This window comes from Anastrepha obliqua, chromosome 1 (assembly GCF_027943255.1).
Source record: "Anastrepha obliqua isolate idAnaObli1 chromosome 1, idAnaObli1_1.0, whole genome shotgun sequence".
In the NCBI taxonomy this organism is placed as follows: Eukaryota; Metazoa; Arthropoda; class Insecta; order Diptera; family Tephritidae; genus Anastrepha; species Anastrepha obliqua.
Genome location: NC_072892.1, coordinates 158,224,426 through 158,242,299, shown reverse-complemented (window position 1 = coordinate 158,242,299; position 17,874 = coordinate 158,224,426). Strand labels below are relative to the sequence as shown.

Genomic DNA, 17,874 nt, shown 5'->3' with positions numbered 1-17,874 from the left:
TTGCGGTCAAACCCTTCGCTTGCACATGCACACCGTGACCGTTTACTATGGCATGATATTATCACAATTTTAAATGAAAATTTACAGCCCCCTAGAGTTTCATATTAATCTAACACTTATTGTCAATTATTTTAATTTTTTTAGTGCTGCCAGATTCACTTTCACTCCTCTTATTTCAAAAAATGTATGGTATTTATACATAAGCATGTTTTAATTAATCACACCTCCTCCCATTCGACCCTTTGCAATTAGCAGTTTTTATCCTAAATCAAGTTAACACCTGCTTGTTTTCTACTTAATTATAAAATACTCCCGCTTTCGTGTCCACGGGTAAATAGTTGCAAATATTTCCATGCTTCATAAAATACAAAACATGCACGCGCGAGTCCGCCGCCTAAATGTGACAAGCGTTTATCTGATACATTTTTAAGCGCTAAAGTAAAAATGGGCGTTTGTTTAGCAATCCGAAAAGCTGTGACAATACACATGTTGCCACATACCATGCATATCAGCCATGTTGTCACACATTAGCCTTGTTGTTATAAACGACCTTTGTTGCTGAGTGGCGCTTTTTATTGCACTCCGGTTACTATGTAACTCAATGGCTGTACATCTTTTCTTGCATGTACTCGTATGTTGGTGAATGGATGTATTTATGTTCGTGCACTCTGTCGCTTATGTCATAAAGGCCAGATTACATGCAAACAAAGTAACGTTATTCTAACGCAGAAAGGGACGGTGATGTGTATTTCAATGTAAAAACATACTTCATGAGAAAGAAATATATTTGAACAACTTGCTAGAGGCGGATTTGGCTTGTGCTGCCCAGACGCAAAAATGTGTGTTTGATTGAAATGTTTGATCACTCTTTGTGCCTTGTCGCCTGTATTTGTTTGCCTGAGGCAATATCACACTTCACTAATGAGTGAACCAATAATATTACAAGCGAGAATAAAAAGTACTTGTTAAAGAAAAAAATTGGCACCTGCAAGTCATATATAGCAAACTTTTTGACACGCCGGGGCGTATGAATAACATTTAGGTATTGAATTTTAAGTACTAGGAAATATGGTTCGTAGAATAGATGGACAGATTTCTTTCACACTTGCACAAAGTGACACAGAAAAAGCTCCCTTCCTCGATTTCCATGGTTAAAAGATTTTCTGTTTTTTAAATCGATTTTAAATTTGGAGACAATTACAGTTCCCACCGTTTTCTTCAATTACCTCAATCCAGTATTTTAAATAAAACCAATTCGAAGTTAAATCAATAGATGATGAAATAGAGATGGAATGGAAATCCATTCATTGGTTTGTTGTTGTATAGAATTGTAGTATAGGGCTCTAGCTTGTTATAGAGTATAGAAAAGAACGATAAGAAAATAAATTTAAATAAAAAAAAACGATGTGAGATATTAAATTTATTATGGCCCTATTTTGAAGCTGCATTTGCATGAAATAAAAAAAGTGAAATCGCGAAAGAAATTCAAGTTAATCACATTTCTGTTTTGTGAATCAAGAAATCAAATGATTCGTAAGGTTTTAATAATAAAGAACCACCAGAAAGCTAAGCAGGCTAACTGAAAATCTTCTAGCTTTGCACAAAATCAGTACTTCAAAAGCTAAACTACCTTTTCGGAGCGAAACTAAGTGCTGGAAGGCTTTGTTTTACTTTGAAGTATGCAGCAAACATTCTTGAAGAGAAAACTAAGAAGTCTGTACTATCTTTCAAAAAACCCTAATAGCAAGAAAAGTCTTTCTTCGTAAATGTTAAGACTGAACTATAAATGGGAAATGAAAAGCCCTTAATGGATAACCCTGGAAATCGCTAATTGAAAACCCTCTAAATTCAATAACAAAGTATAGTACTAGTGGTGATTTATCAAGTTATTTCATCAGATGAGACTAAAATCAACCGTTTCCAATCAAACACGTCGCTTTTGGTTTTTTTTATTTGATTTTTTAAATGAAGAACCTTTCAAGAATATTCTGTGAAAATTTTAGATGAATCAGAGCAAAACTTACAAAGATACAGCCATGTAAGTGTTGCTACCTACCTGGCTCAACCGCGTTTAGCGTTAGCGTTAAAGCGTTTTTCCCACAACTTACGTTTTCAAAGTCGGTGCCCCTCATAACTTTGAGACTACTGCACCGATCCTTTTGAAATTTTGAACACTTTTTCTGTAGATGCTTTACAAGGTAACGCCGAAGAGTTTTTTTCGAATTTGTTGATACTTTTGTTTTTACGGTAACTAATTCACCGATTTTTTACGCGAAAATCGTGTTTTTGACTTTAACGTGTTCCCAAAAATCGAAAAATTTTTAATTTCAAAAAACCCTCTCGGCGTTACCTGGAGAAACCGATTATCTAATGAAATAACTTTGGTTTTTTGATTTCAGATGATTTAACACCGAGTTATTAGGGGCACCGCACCCCCCCCCCCCCCCCCCCTTAAGTATATATGGCTGGTCTTGCATAGGCATAGATCTTACACAAGAGTGCGTAATGTTACCAGTGTTGTTGGAGTCGTGTTAAACATAGTTCGTGAGTTTTAATATAATAAACAGTTTTTGTCGGCTATATCCTTGAGAGAGAGATGAAAAGTATACCAATCCCAGGCAGTTGTATCGAGTTTAGCTTAGAGCAAAGCAGTGACAAAGGAAGTGTTCTAACGCACGTCTTTCTTCTTCGCATAAGTCACACCCGTCGTTCTGGACCAATCCCATTTAAGCTGCGTGATATGGAGTAAGACAATGTCCCATCAGTACTGCAACCAATATTTTACATTCCTTTCTTGGGAGTGATAGAATAAAGTTGGTAGTTGCAAGTTCGTAGTATTATGTTGGCCTTCCTGTGGGAGATCGAGGCTTCCCATATGGACTGTGCTTCCAAAGTTAGTTACTCCTCAAGTTTCGTTTTCAAAACTGGGAGTGAAGGATACATGTTTGAGGTATTTATCCTAGGCAAGCGGGAGCCTGACTTAGCAAGGTGGTCAACTCTCCAATTTTCATCTATTCCCTTGTGCTCTGGTACCCTGCAATTTGTGACCTGTATATTCTTGCAGAGCTCGTCCATTTTGGATCTATAGTGTTGCCGCATTCCGAGCTAATCACTACAGGCATTATTGCTTTAATCGCAGCTTGACTATCGATGAAGGTGTTTGTGCTCCTCGTCATACATATTATTAAACAAAAAAATGCAAACATGTTAAATTCCAATTAGAATTAGCAATTGATGCAAAGGGTTTATATTCTCTAATTCATCAAACAATTAGAATGAGTTCAACTAATTCCCTTTAGATAACTGACATTTTTATTCCAATGGTAAAACTAATTGCAATTAGTTGCCATTAGCTAAAAAAATTGGTTTACCTTTACAATTAGAAATCTAATTGACTTCTGCTAATGCAATTAGATATTTAATTAGCTCGAATTAGAATTAATTATTTTGATAAAAATAAATTTTTTGCAAAAACGAAAATCATAAATGTGAGGGTTCGTATACTGAATCGACCTTTTATGATTTCAGTGATGGTGGTAAGTTCTGCATAAGTAACACATATACATACTCGTATATGGTATTTTTAGTAAATATAATATGATTACATTTTTGCAGAAGGAAGTACTGCTTCATTGTCAAAATTGACAGAGGAGGGTGAAAGCATGCATTTTATTTCGAATATGATGCATCAATATATGAATGATGATTATAAAACTTCCAATATATGGTCCAAATATCCCACATTAAAGGACATAGTACTGTATTGCAACACGCAGCTTACGTTTTCAGGCCCTGTGGAGCGACTATTTTCCTTTGCGGGCATTATAAATAGTCCAAGGCGGAGTTGCTTGACTGACTTTTCTTTTGAAAAGCTTGTATTGCTGAAAGCGAATATACCCGGTCATTCTAGTTAATAAACAGTTAGTGCATACGTTAAATAGATGTTCATGTATGTAATATACGTAGTACATGTTATGTACATAAGTAATATAGGTATATACGAGTGAAATTCATATTATGAATATTTCAGTTTTTTTTTTGTTTTTCAAAATATCAAAATAATTTATTCTAATTCGAGCTAATTGAATATCTAATTGCATTAGCAGAAGTCAATTAGATTTCTAATTGTAAAGGTAAACCAATTTTTTTTGCTAATGGCAACTAATTGCAATTAGCTTTACCATTGGAATAAAAATTTCAATTATCTAATGGGAATTAGTTGAACTAATTCTAATTGTTTAATGAATTAGAGAATTACACAAAAGAAGGTTATTAAGCAATCATTAGGATTATCTAATCATTATTTAACATCTCTGCTTCATTCTCGTTGCCTACTTAATCTTCCATTTTCACATAAAATCGAAGCAGCTGTATGCCATTTTTTTTAAGAAAGCATCACAGGCATCAGGTGGCGCAAAATTAATCATCTTTTAGGAAGATATATAATTTTTGCAAATGACAACGCGCCTTTGCCCTTTTTGAGATCTTTTAACTAAACAGCTACAGTATACAAACATACAAGGAAGGGAGCGTGTAAAGCACAAAATAAAAATTTCCATCATTCAAAATAATTTCTTATTTTATTTAGTAAAAAAGTTATTCAAAAACAAAATTGGATGATTTTTTTTTTTGCGTTACCGAGAAAATTGTTCCAGTTACTTCTTAGTATTGGGTTACTTTGGTAACTCCTGATTAATTTAGTTACAAGATTAGATTCCAAAACTTAACTGCTTTCGGGATATTTCATGTTAAAGATTATTTACAAGTTTTTTTTTTCTTGGTTGGTTTTTGCTTTTACGTCCACTTTTTTTGAATGTTAGCTTAAGGGTATGATGTTTTTGGTTAATCCTCCCTTGGGCTCCCGGGTCTGGCCCGACTGGTTTTTTCGACTTTGGACGCCTCCTCGAAAAGAAATATCAGTTGACGTTAGAAATTTAGTTATTCAGCACAGGATAGAAAAAAATCTGGCGAAATTTCAAGAATCTTACACTTAAGTCGTGCAACAGACCAGACCATTGTAAAAAACTTTAAAAATAGTGGTTCCACCGAAAATAAACCGCGCAGTGGCCGGCCGAGCAAACTATCTCGCAGTGACGTCAGCTTGATTCCAAAAGAAGTGGACAAAAATCCAAGAACAATTCAAAAAGCTCTGAATAAAAATGGCTTTCATAGTAGAACACCACGAAAAAAGGCTCTTATTTCTGAAAAAACCTGTAAGATTCGCCTGGAGTTCGCCAAAGCACACAGGGAAAAGGGGATGGATTTTTGGCAAAAACTTTTGTTTACAGATGAGTCGAAATTTAATATGCAAATCACTATTGGAAGTCAATCTGAAATCTTTGGTGGAGGATTTGGAGCTTAGTCCAGGTTGGGTCTTTCAACAGGATAACGATCCAAAGCACACAGCACACATTGTGAAGGATTGGCTGCTTTACCATGCTCCAAGGCAATTAAATACACCCCCGCAAAGCCCAGATTTGAATATTATTGAACATGTCTCGGAAATTTTAGATCGAAAAATTAGAAAAAATCCGATTTCAAGCGCATCAGTACTCAAAGAACGACTAATAGAAGCTTGGAACAATAGAATGTGCGTATGTATACTTTTGTCGGTCACTGTATGTCCAACGGGGGGTTAAAGGCTATGCCAATTAAAAAAAAATCTTCAATAAAATTTGAACGATGCCCTAACACTTAAAAATAGCTGTTTGAAAAAGTTTTAAATTTACCATTTTTCACTAAGTATTTCCTACTTCACATCATTACAAAAATTTTTTATATGGGAACTATTCTGTAAGTTATTTTAGAAGCTAGTATATCTTCTTTAGCTATCCAAAAAGAACAGACAACACCGAGCAAAAGTACTTAGTGTTATTCTCATTTTCTTGCCATATTTCAATTTCTGTATCATAAGTCAAATTACAATATTTTTCCCTTCAACGCGTCGCTGTTAATAAGCACTTTAATGCCTCTTTAACTTACAATCAAAATTGTTTCAGATTTTCCGAATCACAAAACTTTAAAAATTTTAAATTCTTCTCCCAACAGTTCATCGTAAGAAAATAAGAAACTAATTTACAAAAAGGGTTTATCACACTTTACACTGTTTATAGTACAACCCGTAATTAAATTAATCTATGTATTTCTTATTAAATTTCTTGCAGCGTTCGAGTGAATATTTTCAACGCCTCAACAGCAACCAGCGACGACAACAAAACGCGCAAGTCGTGCAACCAAGTGGAAATCCTATTTAATAAACACTTTTGTGCGTTCAACTTCCATCAACAGCAGTCCACGCGCACCCATCCACCTATTAAGGCACTCAACGCAGACAACGCCGCGAATTTCCATCGTCCATACAACTAGAGACCAACGCGCAGACAGCCAGGCAGTGAGACAGTTGAGCGCACGTGGGCAAAGCGTCTCGAACTGAACAGCACGGCACTGTTCGGTTAACTCGCATTCCTCTGTCAATATTAGCGCTATAGCAACTGCTGGGTGTGGGCGATACTGCGCCCCGCCACCGGTAAGGCTTGTACAATCAGGCACTCACACACGCACACACATTCTGCACGGCAGTACTTACATACACGCATTTTTCAAAGCACTTGCACTCATTGCTCACAAATCATTTGCACTTGCACGAAGTCAGCCCTAAGCGATGAAATTTCTTTAAATTTATCACAAATATTTGCGTTTTTTTTGTGTTCTTTGATTGATGTGCGTGATTTTGACGTACAATTTTTCATTTGAGATTTATTTAACAAATTTTTGCGAAATTTTAATTTTAATGAATTTTTTTTATTCTTCACTGTCTGACTGCCAATTGATTGCTAGTAAGAAATGTTAGATTATATTTTTGTGAAAAGTGAAGCAAGAAATTAATCAATTTATGAATTTTCTATGCCATATAAGTCCACTGTCTACGTTGTATCTCATCACTATTAGCGCAGCATCATTTTTGAGTTGGTGAAAAAGATAAGATTTTCCTACTTTATGGAATATGATGAATTTAAATGGCTTTTGGGATCCTCAACCTACCCGTTCCTGCAGAAATATTACTATAATTTAAAATTGGTATACAAATCTCGGCAGGCTTTGACCAACTTCTCAGTATATTTCAGCCCTTAAAAAGCTCCTCATTAAAACCACCTGCCATTCGGAGACGGCATAAAACTGTAGGCCACTCCATTTGCGGAAAAACATCGAAACGCACACCACAGATAGGAAGAAAAGTTCGCCCAAACCCCCAACAGAGGGTGTGAACGCCAATTAAATATTTATATGTATCGGGTGTTTTGTAAGAGTTTGAGAACTTAAAGTGATAATATAAAATGGAAATATTGTTGGAATTAATTTTTGTTCCATTATAATCTGGTGGATAATTTCATGGCGTTCATTTTATGAATATAAACTATGGTCCATTCGATCAGTCCCATTTTTCTTTTCTCAACAAATCTTTCAATTTCTTTTATCAACAAATCTGGCCGTAAGGCACCAATGGTGGCTTGAGTATTGCAATAAACCGATTGTTACGCGCGCTGTATGGCAAGTTTCAACTTTCGTCCTCTTTTTGGAACCAAATGTCGTCGACATTTAGTTGATTAAATTTTGGAAACAGAATTTCAGTCAACATGGCTCGATAGTGCTCACCATTTACTCTAACAGTAGCTTCTTTATAATTCCGAAAGAAGTAAAGACCGATTATGTCGCCAGTGCTCTATGAGCTTCGTGGGCAGATTTATTTATTTTTAAGCAAATTTCTACAATTTGGAAGCGTTGTTCTGGCGTTAAACGAATAATGATGGCTTGCCAAACCTTACTGAACCGAAATGCCCACACAGTTTGCAATTCTTAGTTGTTAAATCATAGTTATTAATATCGATAGTTCTCATGCAGTTGAAAAAAACACCCGATATATAAATAAATGCAAATTAAAGAAACTTGTGACATTTATTTTTTTATTTTTGATTACCAAATAACCGTACAAAAGCATAAATTTAATCAAAACGAAATCTCTGCTACACTAAATTTTTAGCTTAGGACCCTAACAAATTATTATGACGAAGATTGTAGGCTACTCCTTTCCACTGCGATCATTAAAAAAAGTGCGTGTAGCGTAGTACACATAACATACCATAAGTGAAACTTTTCAGGCAGACAAAGAAAGAAGGAGAGACCCGAGAGAGAATGAGAGAAAGAGAGAGAGAGAGAGAGAGAGAGAGAGAGAGAGAGAAAGAATATGTATCTAAATATATTCACAACATTTGCAGAGAATACAAATAGACAAAATGTACAAAAAACGGGCCGACCGGTGTAGGTAAACGCCGGACACAACCCGTGGCAGCAACGCGCACTACTCCGAGCGTTTATCACCCGCACAAATGCAGCGATTCCAGACCCCAGCAACGGCACAAATTACCGCAAGGCAATACCAATAAATCTGACGCTGGAATGGATAGCACTTTACAGTACGCAGAAGCACTAGCTAGGAAACGGAAATAAGCCCCAAAAAGTAGACACCAAACAAAACGCCCAAAAAATTGGGAACCGAAAACGCCCCAAACAGTAGGCACCCAGGAAATATAACGCCAAAAAGTAGGCATCAAAAATATATTTCCTACAAGTTTGCGCCAACAAACAAGAAATTAGCAACTACAAGAAAAAACTCAGGAAAAATAGCATAAAGTGTATCTAAGATATATATAAGGTGTAGCTCTCTCTCTCTCTTTTTTCTCTACGTTATATCTTTTCTCTCTCTCGCGGAACGAAAATGTCCAAAACTTTGCATGGCCTTGAAATTTTACTCTCCATTCTCGCTCGTCCATTGACGCCTAAGAAGTTTTACTTGAAAAATCTTAATGGTTCCACTGCAAATTCTCAATTGAAATAAACAATTGAATATTCTGTCATAGTCACTTTGTGATCATCGAAGCTCTGCGTGGCGGACAAGGACATCCATTAGCGAGGTCGTCAGTCTCTTCACTACGATTTCGAATGCTTGTCGTTCCTAAAATTCCATTAAAGAACGCTTAAAAAATGGTAAAGAAAAATATAAAATCTTTTTATGAAGTATGCAGTTCCTTAGAGATTCGTACTAGTCTGCAAATAAGGATACCAGGAAAGTTTCATATAATTATATGCAGCGACATGGCGATGGTGGGGGTGTCTATATCTCTCTACTTTTAATTTTCTGCTTTCTTAGAGGATTTCATCAGATTCGCTCTCCCTGAGCCTTGAACTACTCCGGATCATTTCATGGAGCAATCAATGGTACAATTCTGGATACATCGAAATTATTTAGTAACTTGAATATTTTGCAAGCTCTAGTTGCCTGCTTGTATAAAGCTATCACCATTCTGCGAAAAAGAAAATTACAATTTCTAACCAAGTGAGCCCTTAGTTTTAATTTCATTGAGAAAAAGTGCACGGCGTGCTGTGATGGGGTCTATTGTGCTTAACCGCGAGCCTATAATTGAAGAATTCTAATGAATTTGAACACATCATCAGGTTTTTTGTTCATTACTATTAAAGGATCCGGTGTCGCACTACCTTGCTGAGAGAATCTTCGTCTTGTGAGAGCTGCACATTCGCGACGATTGTGCTCTGGTGTTCCATCGTCCAGCTTATGAAAACGGTAGACGCTTCATTTTACTAATCCTGGCTTCCTGTAATGATAACGAAGAATACAATGCTCTGCACAATATCCAGGAAGAGTTCGTAAGGTCTGTGTTGCGAGAATTAAGAGCCCATTTGTTATCCTTCTTGAAGGAAGAATAAATTGTTTTGCTCGCCTCTATCCTGAGCTTTCCATCCGGTTAATGGGCATTCCGTCTTCTTATTGTTGACAATTTCCTTTATGTGAACTTTGGTAAGCTCGCAGTATGATTCTTGTCCATAGAATTTTGATGTAGCGGATTATTTCGGTAGACAGATCGCTTGTTCGTTATCGTTCCGATCTGCTACCCAGCCCAGCAAGATGGTGTTCCTTTTGTTTCAGGGTATTTTTGACAGAGAAGCATTCTTCAGAGACTTCGTTTACCTAGGAACTAGCATTAATACCGATAACAATGTCAGCCTTGAAATCCAACGGAGAATATCTCTTGCCATCAAGTGCTATTTTAGACTAAGTAGCCAAAATGAGTAGTAAAATCCCCTCTCGACGAACCAAACTAATTCTCTATGAGGCTCTCATTATGCCCGTCCTTACGCATGGCGCAGAAACTTGGACGATGACAATATCTGATGAGACGTCACTTGGAGTGTTTGAGAGAAAGATTCTGCGCAAGATTTTTGGACCTTTGCACATTGGTGACGGTGAGTATCGCAGGCGATTGCACAATGAGCTGTATGAGATTTACGATGACGAATAAAGATCCAGCGGCTTCGTTGTTTAGATCATGTCGTACAAATGAATACAAGCGCTCGGACTCTGAAAGCATACGATGCGGTACCAGGTGGTAGCAGAGGAAGAGGAAGGCCTCCTTTGTGTTGGGAAGATCAAGTGGAGAAGGTCTTGGCTTCACTTGGTGTGTCGAATTCGCGCCAGTTAGCACGAGAAAAAAACGATTGGCGCACTATGATCAAATCAGCCAAAATCGCGTTGGTAATCGCGCTAATCAAGAAGATGAAGAAAAAGAAGACTACCGTTCGATAGAACCCGAGCTTGAAACCCAGTATGGGGACGATAGAAAAGGTTTTTTCTATAAACAAGCGGTCACCTCTTTGCAGACAATGGCAAGTCTTCGAGTCCATTTTCTGCTACGACAAAGTTTCTCATAAAAAAACTATTGGCTATTAAGAGGTGGCGTAAAGCTGTAGTTTACTTCAACTCAACAAAGGTGTACGCACCAACTACATATCATAGTAATAACTTCTTTGGCCCAGAGCCCGATTTGCCACTCCCTTCTGCGGCCATCAAAGATGGGTTACTACAACCCACAAGCGAGCTTGGCAGGCTGAGAAAGGCCGCAGATGGACTAAACTGATGTTACCTGTCATGTTCGATCGACTGTCGCTTGTCACTCCCTTGTGCCTGTCATTAAGCAGAAGGGAGTGCAGACAGCTGTTTGGACTGATGACAGGCCACTTTCTGGGGGCGAAGCACATGGAAAGGGTGGGCATCTCAGAGAGTGTACTCTGCCCAGCTTGTGAAGAGGAGGATGAGATGGCGGACCACTTCCTGTGCGTCTGCCCCGTCTTTGCTCGAATCAGGTTTGAGATCTTTGGCACTGATGTGTTAAGAAGCGACCACCTTGGCACCACAATATCTACTAAATTTCTTCGGATATCGGGTAGACTTAAAAAAAATTAAAAGGGAATCCAAGCTAGTACAATGGACTTAATTAATGTCTGAGTGCTGCACTTTCTAGTTGTCCCGACAAAAAACAAAAAAAAAAAAATAATAATAGCAGAGCTCTTTCTCCTCCTCCTATTTGTGGTGTGCAGGTTGATATTTTACCTCAAATATAGTTTTGTGTGAATAAAACCTTACGAATGTGCGCGTTTTCGCGTAGGTGACTAAGCTTTCGCGTGACAGACTGTACCAATAGCCGTGTACTGGGGGCATATCATCATAAATGAATGCAAAAATATATTTCAAGTTTGCTTTTGGAACTAAAGTACTTTCCTAATCGCCTAATCGTGGAAGAAGAAGAAGTGACAGCCGGTATCTAAACCAGCTCACTTAGACTGTTGCCGATTTGTCGCCATTGAATCACCTAAGTAAGGAAAATTGATTTTTCATTTTGCGCAATAGAAAGGTTTACCTATACTACACAATTATTTGTTGCAGTGCCAACAATTATAGTTGCTACACATGTCAGTCACGTCACTCACATTACCACCTGAACAACTTCGTGGTCTGTCTATAGTTAGGCAGTCAGCCAGCCAGCCAGCCAAGAGCCACAAAAGTGTCAGGGCGCCTAGGTAAGAAAGGTGTGTGTGTGTGTGTGTGTGTGTCGCAGCGCCTAGAATTGAAGCGCTTGTGTCATCACTTGAGCTATTAAGAAACCTGAACGTCACCAATGACCTCTGCGCAATGGCAAGTGCTATAAAATAGATACACGAACTTATTTCCGCACATAATTCCTTGCGACGCCATATCAAATAATGATTGTTGTATAAGAGTATTTATGATGCTGCTGCTCAACGTCTGCACAAGCGATTGGCTTCATTATGTGAAAGTAGAAGTTTTGCCGCCGAGCTGCCGTGCAGAGAATGTTGTTATTTACTTAGAAGAAAAAGCTGGTACTGGCAATGCTTGGCATTTGAGCGTGCCAAAGTCAAATATGCAATTACTTTTTATTACTTTCTCATTATTTTATGTTCTTCAATTTATTTAACTTCTAATTTGATGCTTTTGATTTCATTCAAATATGTAACGCATACAAATTTATTGATTTGCACTCATCTAACAAATTTTCTGCTCATTAATTTAGTCTCATCTGCTTGTGCAAGTGCTCACTGAGAATTATACATACAAATATGCACTTTATACGTAACAAATAATGTGTAAATATTTTTAATTGGATTGACAATTTTATTTGATATTATTTGAAATTACTTTTCTGCACTTTATCGGCATGCGTATTTATTTTAGACTACTTTTTTTTGTATTCAAATTAGCAGTGATGCAAGCAAATTTCGATTCCAACGTCACAGAAAAGGTAAAAATTTGAAAAAAAACGAATACGCAAATTTCCAATCCATAAAACCCATAAAATCTACCACCTTCACTTTCACTTTCACTTCAACTTCTCTCATCTGTCTCTCTCTCTTTCGCTCTCTATTTCCATCATTCTCAACTCGCTTATTACAAGAAAAGTATTTATAAATTAGTACAAGTAATTATTACATATCTACAATAATGAACTTTTATAAAGAAATTTACTAATGAACCCTTTGAAGCATATGAAATTTTAATTAGCTAAAGAGTCGGTTGCTTGCTGTGAAGAAGCGCCGTTAGTACATAGTTTTTACGATTTTTACCATCTTTCAGCGCGCAAATTTCATTTGAAGTGAAAATATTATAAGTAAAAGTTCATCATATGCCCCCGGGTAGCATAGTCCAGTAAGCTTAAGATATTTGTATCGGTAATGCGGTTAACAAATGACAAGAAGGCGTGTGGCTCATTAAAATGCCTTGTTCGTATAATTCAACAGAAAATTGTGTAAGCTGACTGATAGCTGACAGGCAAAGTATTTGATTAATTTTTGTTAGACTTGCCGCTTGTATGGACCTACATAGGAAATGAAGTATAAATGTTTTGTTTTTTATTTTTTTTGTACAGCTTGAGATGTTGTCCTTTTATCTATAGAACCAAGAGAAGATGTACAGAAGCTTTTGCGATAGGTTTAATGTATTACTAATTTCGCTTTATTTGCTTATTAATTTCACTGCACTGCGGAAATGCTGATTATGTGCACCGCAGAAGCTCTGTTGTATGCTTTTTGAGCGCAAGAAAATATGTTAGTTCAAACTTAAAAAGAAAAAAATTCCAGCAAATAATATTTCGCTTCAGTTACGAAGGGCGGACGATATTTCACTAAAAACAAAACTATATGTAAATTTTCAACCTTTTCAATGAAAATTTTTAAATAATTTTCAAATTTTTTTCTCTATACCTCAATTTTCAACTTTTTCAAATCCAAATAAAAAAGATTAACTAATACATAATGAAGAAAAAAGAGAAATTACAAAAAATTAAATAAATAAATTAAATAGAATATAAATGAAACAAAACAAAATAAAAAAAGAAATGGTATAAAATACAACAAATAAAATGAATAAATAGCAAAAAATAAAATAATTATAAAATCAAGTCCTGAAGAAAATACAAAAAAAAGTGAAAAATGTAACTACAAAAAAAAGAAGAAATAACTTCCAGGTACGCAACGAAGTTCTCGCTGTTTTTTTGAAGAAATCACAACTTTATTCTAAAAAATGGTTACAAATGAACCATTGAAAGTATTGCCCATGGCTGGCTGCTACTTTCTCCATCTTTCTGGTAGATCTCGTATACCGTCGCAGTAAAACTGTTCATCTTTTGAGGCTATCCTCAATCCATTTTTTGGTGTCTTCATATGAATGGAACTGCTGGTCAGCTAGACAATGTGCCATCGATCGGAGCAGGTGATAATCGGACGGCGCAATATCTGGAGAATATGGCGGATGGGGTAGAATTTCCCGTTTCAGTGTTTCCAGGCAGGTTTAACGGGTTTTGGCAACGTGAGGCCGAGCCTTGTCATGCAGTAGAATCACTTTTTCATGCCTCTCCGCGTATTGCAGCTACTTCTCGCGCAGTGCTCGGCTCAATCGCATCAATTGAAGTCGATACCGATCCCCAGTGATGGTTTCGCTTGGTTTTAACAGTTCATAATAAATAACACCAACTTGGTCCCACCAAATACATAGCATAACCTTCGCAGCGTGAATATTCGGCTGAGGCGATGACGTAGAAGCATAATCAGGCAGTCCTCATGACTTTTCTTTGGATTGCATGCATATGTTTGGAAATGGATTGGCGGCTAACTCCTAATACTGAAGCAAGCTCTTCTTGCGTTTGACACGGATCCTCATTAAGCAATGCCTCCAATTCAGCGTCTTCGAAGGTTTTTTGCCTTCATTCACGCGGACGTTCGTCAACATTAAAATCACCATCTTTGAAGTGACGGAACCAATCTCGGCACCTTGTTTGACTTAAAGCAGCATATCCATGAACTTTGTGTAGCTCCCGATGCGCTTCAGCCGCCGTTTTTTTTTTTGAATGAGAGAGGGAAATCAACACTTCCCGCAAATGGCTATTATGCGGCACAAAATCAGACATTTTCACAAAACCGAAAGTATTTGATACCAAAAACAAAATCACTAATATGTCGAAGCAGTTTGTTTACCATATGTCTAGCTTGCTTTATGACATTTAGGTTATGTTAGAATCCACTAGCACACACTGCTGACGGCATCTATTGACAAACAGCGGGAACTTAGTTGCGCACGTAATAAAATTGAAATAAACAAATTAAATGGCATAAGCCATATATCATCAAACTGTATGTATTTTAAAGTATAAAAAAAATATTTTTAACGAAATGGTTGCCAACACATAAACCCTTTTCTGGCATTTGTGACTTCACCCCATGTTTTATTGTGGCTTTGAAATCAGCAGAATACTGACAAATCGGCAGGTTGTGAGTAACATTTTACTCATCTTCAAAAAGGTACATAACGAATGACTGAAGTGTATCAAATCAACTGCATTGAATGCTTTTTTTTGCGATGTGAAGCAGCTTAAAGCCACTTAAATCAACGCGCTCAACGACCTATTTGTTCAAAGAGTAGCCCATAGTAGCCTCAGTTATTATACTTAAGCCTATAAATAAACCAATTATTTATAGAATTCACGAAGATGTGCAAAACAATTGGAGAACTTGAACTTGAACCGCTCCACTGTTAATACCGCAGCATAGTCAAATGTTTGGGTTTATCAAGTTAAAGAGAGAGTTTGAGAAAAGCGTTCAGTTGGATACAAATATTGACTATTTTCAAATTCTGGTTCATTTCTTAAAAGCACAGAATTGCAGAATTAGGTAGGTAGGTAGGATGGCTGCTGCAATGGCACACTTAGAGCTGTCGTAGATCGATTGTGGTAAAACTGGAACTTTTCACAGACTACGAGATTCCTTTTAAACTATTCCGCGTGTTTTATAAATGAACTAAATCTGTTAAGAATGCACTACCAAGAGTGCAAAGTCGCCTTCTGGCTAAGCCATCACACTCACATAGGAGGTGTCTGATTGTCTCACTTCTTGTGTTTTAAGACAGTTTCTACAAAAATCGTATTATAGAACTCCCAGCCTTCCAGCATAACCTACCAATCAAAGTATTTGTATCCGTTTTGTTGAGTTTTAGTAGGCATTATGAACGACCAATATTTGCTTAATTCGCATGTTGATAAGTTTTGCTATATTTAATTTACTGTTCTAAAAGTTTGCCTATCTATCAGTAATTTGCAAGCGGCTATGGGAATAGGTATCAACATTTTATGCAATTGGATATCATGAGTTATATCTACCTTAGGAAGCTCATTTGCTTTGTAGTTTCCTGCTATGTTCCCATAGCCTGGCGCCCAGATAAGTTTCACTTTGCAGTATTGATGTACGTCATTCTATGATGGTTTTTGACAAGTACGTTTTGGATTTTCGGGATTTTGTAGCTGCTTTACTGTCTGAGTACTTCATTTGAGTCTGAAGACTTCATTTGTACAAAGACTTCTGCTTGAAAAACACTACAGTAATCAGGTAGGCGAAATGATTGGTTAACACCAACAAACGCCATGATGAAGTAGTTATTTATTTAAGTTAATGCCCTTGGTCTTACAGAAATCCTTTATACCTGGAATACAAAAGAATTTCTCGAAAATTGACGAGTAGATCAGGTAATCTAAATCTGAGAGCTGACTTGACAGCAATTGGCTTGCCGAATTGCTTTATGGGCAATAGGCTTAGCATAATATTTACATCCTCTGTAGGTGTAGTCGTAAGGGACTGCAAATGCGAGGACTGGGCATCATTTTTACAGGTTCCACAGTTTTTTCGATACGTATGTGAGGATCGGTCGTACTATCACTGTGTAAGCCCAATGTACAGTAGGATAGAAGTGAAATACCCTAACTTAATCCGATTAAATTTTGCAAGATTTTAGTGGTATTGAAGCTCTTCTTTCAGTCTAATATTAGTCAATCGGAGGAGTTATTTCTGGAATTCTTTCTGTGTTACCTAGTAAATAAGATGAGTTCAGTCATGTTCGGGTTAACGCTTAGCCCATTTGGTTTGCCTACTTTACCACTTTTAGTAAGCTTTACCACTTAAACCATTTTTAGTAAATCTTGCTTGATTTAGCCAAGTTAATTGGGAAATTTCGCTCTTACTACAATCGCAACATCATCCGTCTAGGTTACAATGTATTGTCGTCTCTCCTCTAGACACTTTAGCAAGAAGTTTATTGCCAGCAGCTAGAGGAGAGGGGATGTCACTCCACCTTGAAGTGTTCCTCTACTGGTTATTTTCCTGATTTGCGAGGCTTCTAGGGTTGCGATCACAACTTTGCTTATGAGCAAATTTTTTTAAGAACTCAACCAGAGTTTTAAGGAATAAAAATTTCGAAACAAATTCCAGGCCAGCGGTTTAAGGTGAACCTCATTTCCCCATTGATCATACGCCACGGCAGCATAAAGAAGATGTGAATGAGAGCGTTTCGTTTGTCAGCATTTTTTTAGTCTTAGTCTAGTTTTGATCTAGTAGTCATTCTGCGACAGTGGCAGCCAATTAAAAAGTCAGCTTACGCAATTATACACATGGGTATAGGTTCATTAGGGTGCCTCATCAAAAAAAGTAAAGTTGTTCCACTGGAATTCTTAAATATATTATATTTTAAGACTTCTGCCAAAAAGTTTAAAATTTCGAATATTAAACTAAAAATTTAAATTCAATTAAAAACCAAAAAAAAAAAACAAAGAAAAACCAAAAAAGAAATATTCGGAAACATATTAATATTTATTTTTAAATTAAGAATTTTAACTTAATTTTTTTTTTAACATTTCGCAAAAATATGAACATTTATTTTGGGTTTTCATCAAAAAGTTTGAAATTATGAATATTAAACTAAGCATTTCAATTTGAAATTAAATTTAAATATTTCGTAAAAATATTAACATTTAATTTAGACTTCCGTCAAAAAGTTCAAAATTTCTAATATTAAACTAAAAATTTAATTAAACTTTAGTATTTAAAATTAGATAAAAAAAAAACAAAAATCAAATATCTAAAAATATAAAAATAAAATATCGGTCAAAAAGTACGAAATAAACTATAAAT

At 36.4% G+C, this 17,874-nt stretch overlaps 1 protein-coding gene across 1 annotated transcript in view; it reads left to right on the top strand.

The window, feature by feature from the left end:
• The first annotated feature begins 6,168 nt into the window (after window positions 1-6,168).
• Window positions 6,169-17,874, top strand: part of LOC129236939 (synapsin-like) — a 35,334-nt gene continuing 23,628 nt past the window's right edge. Inside the window, exon 1 of the mRNA XM_054871257.1 lies at window positions 6,169-6,526. The gene's annotated coding sequence lies outside the window, so the exon portion shown is untranslated. The remainder of the gene's footprint in view (window positions 6,527-17,874) is intronic.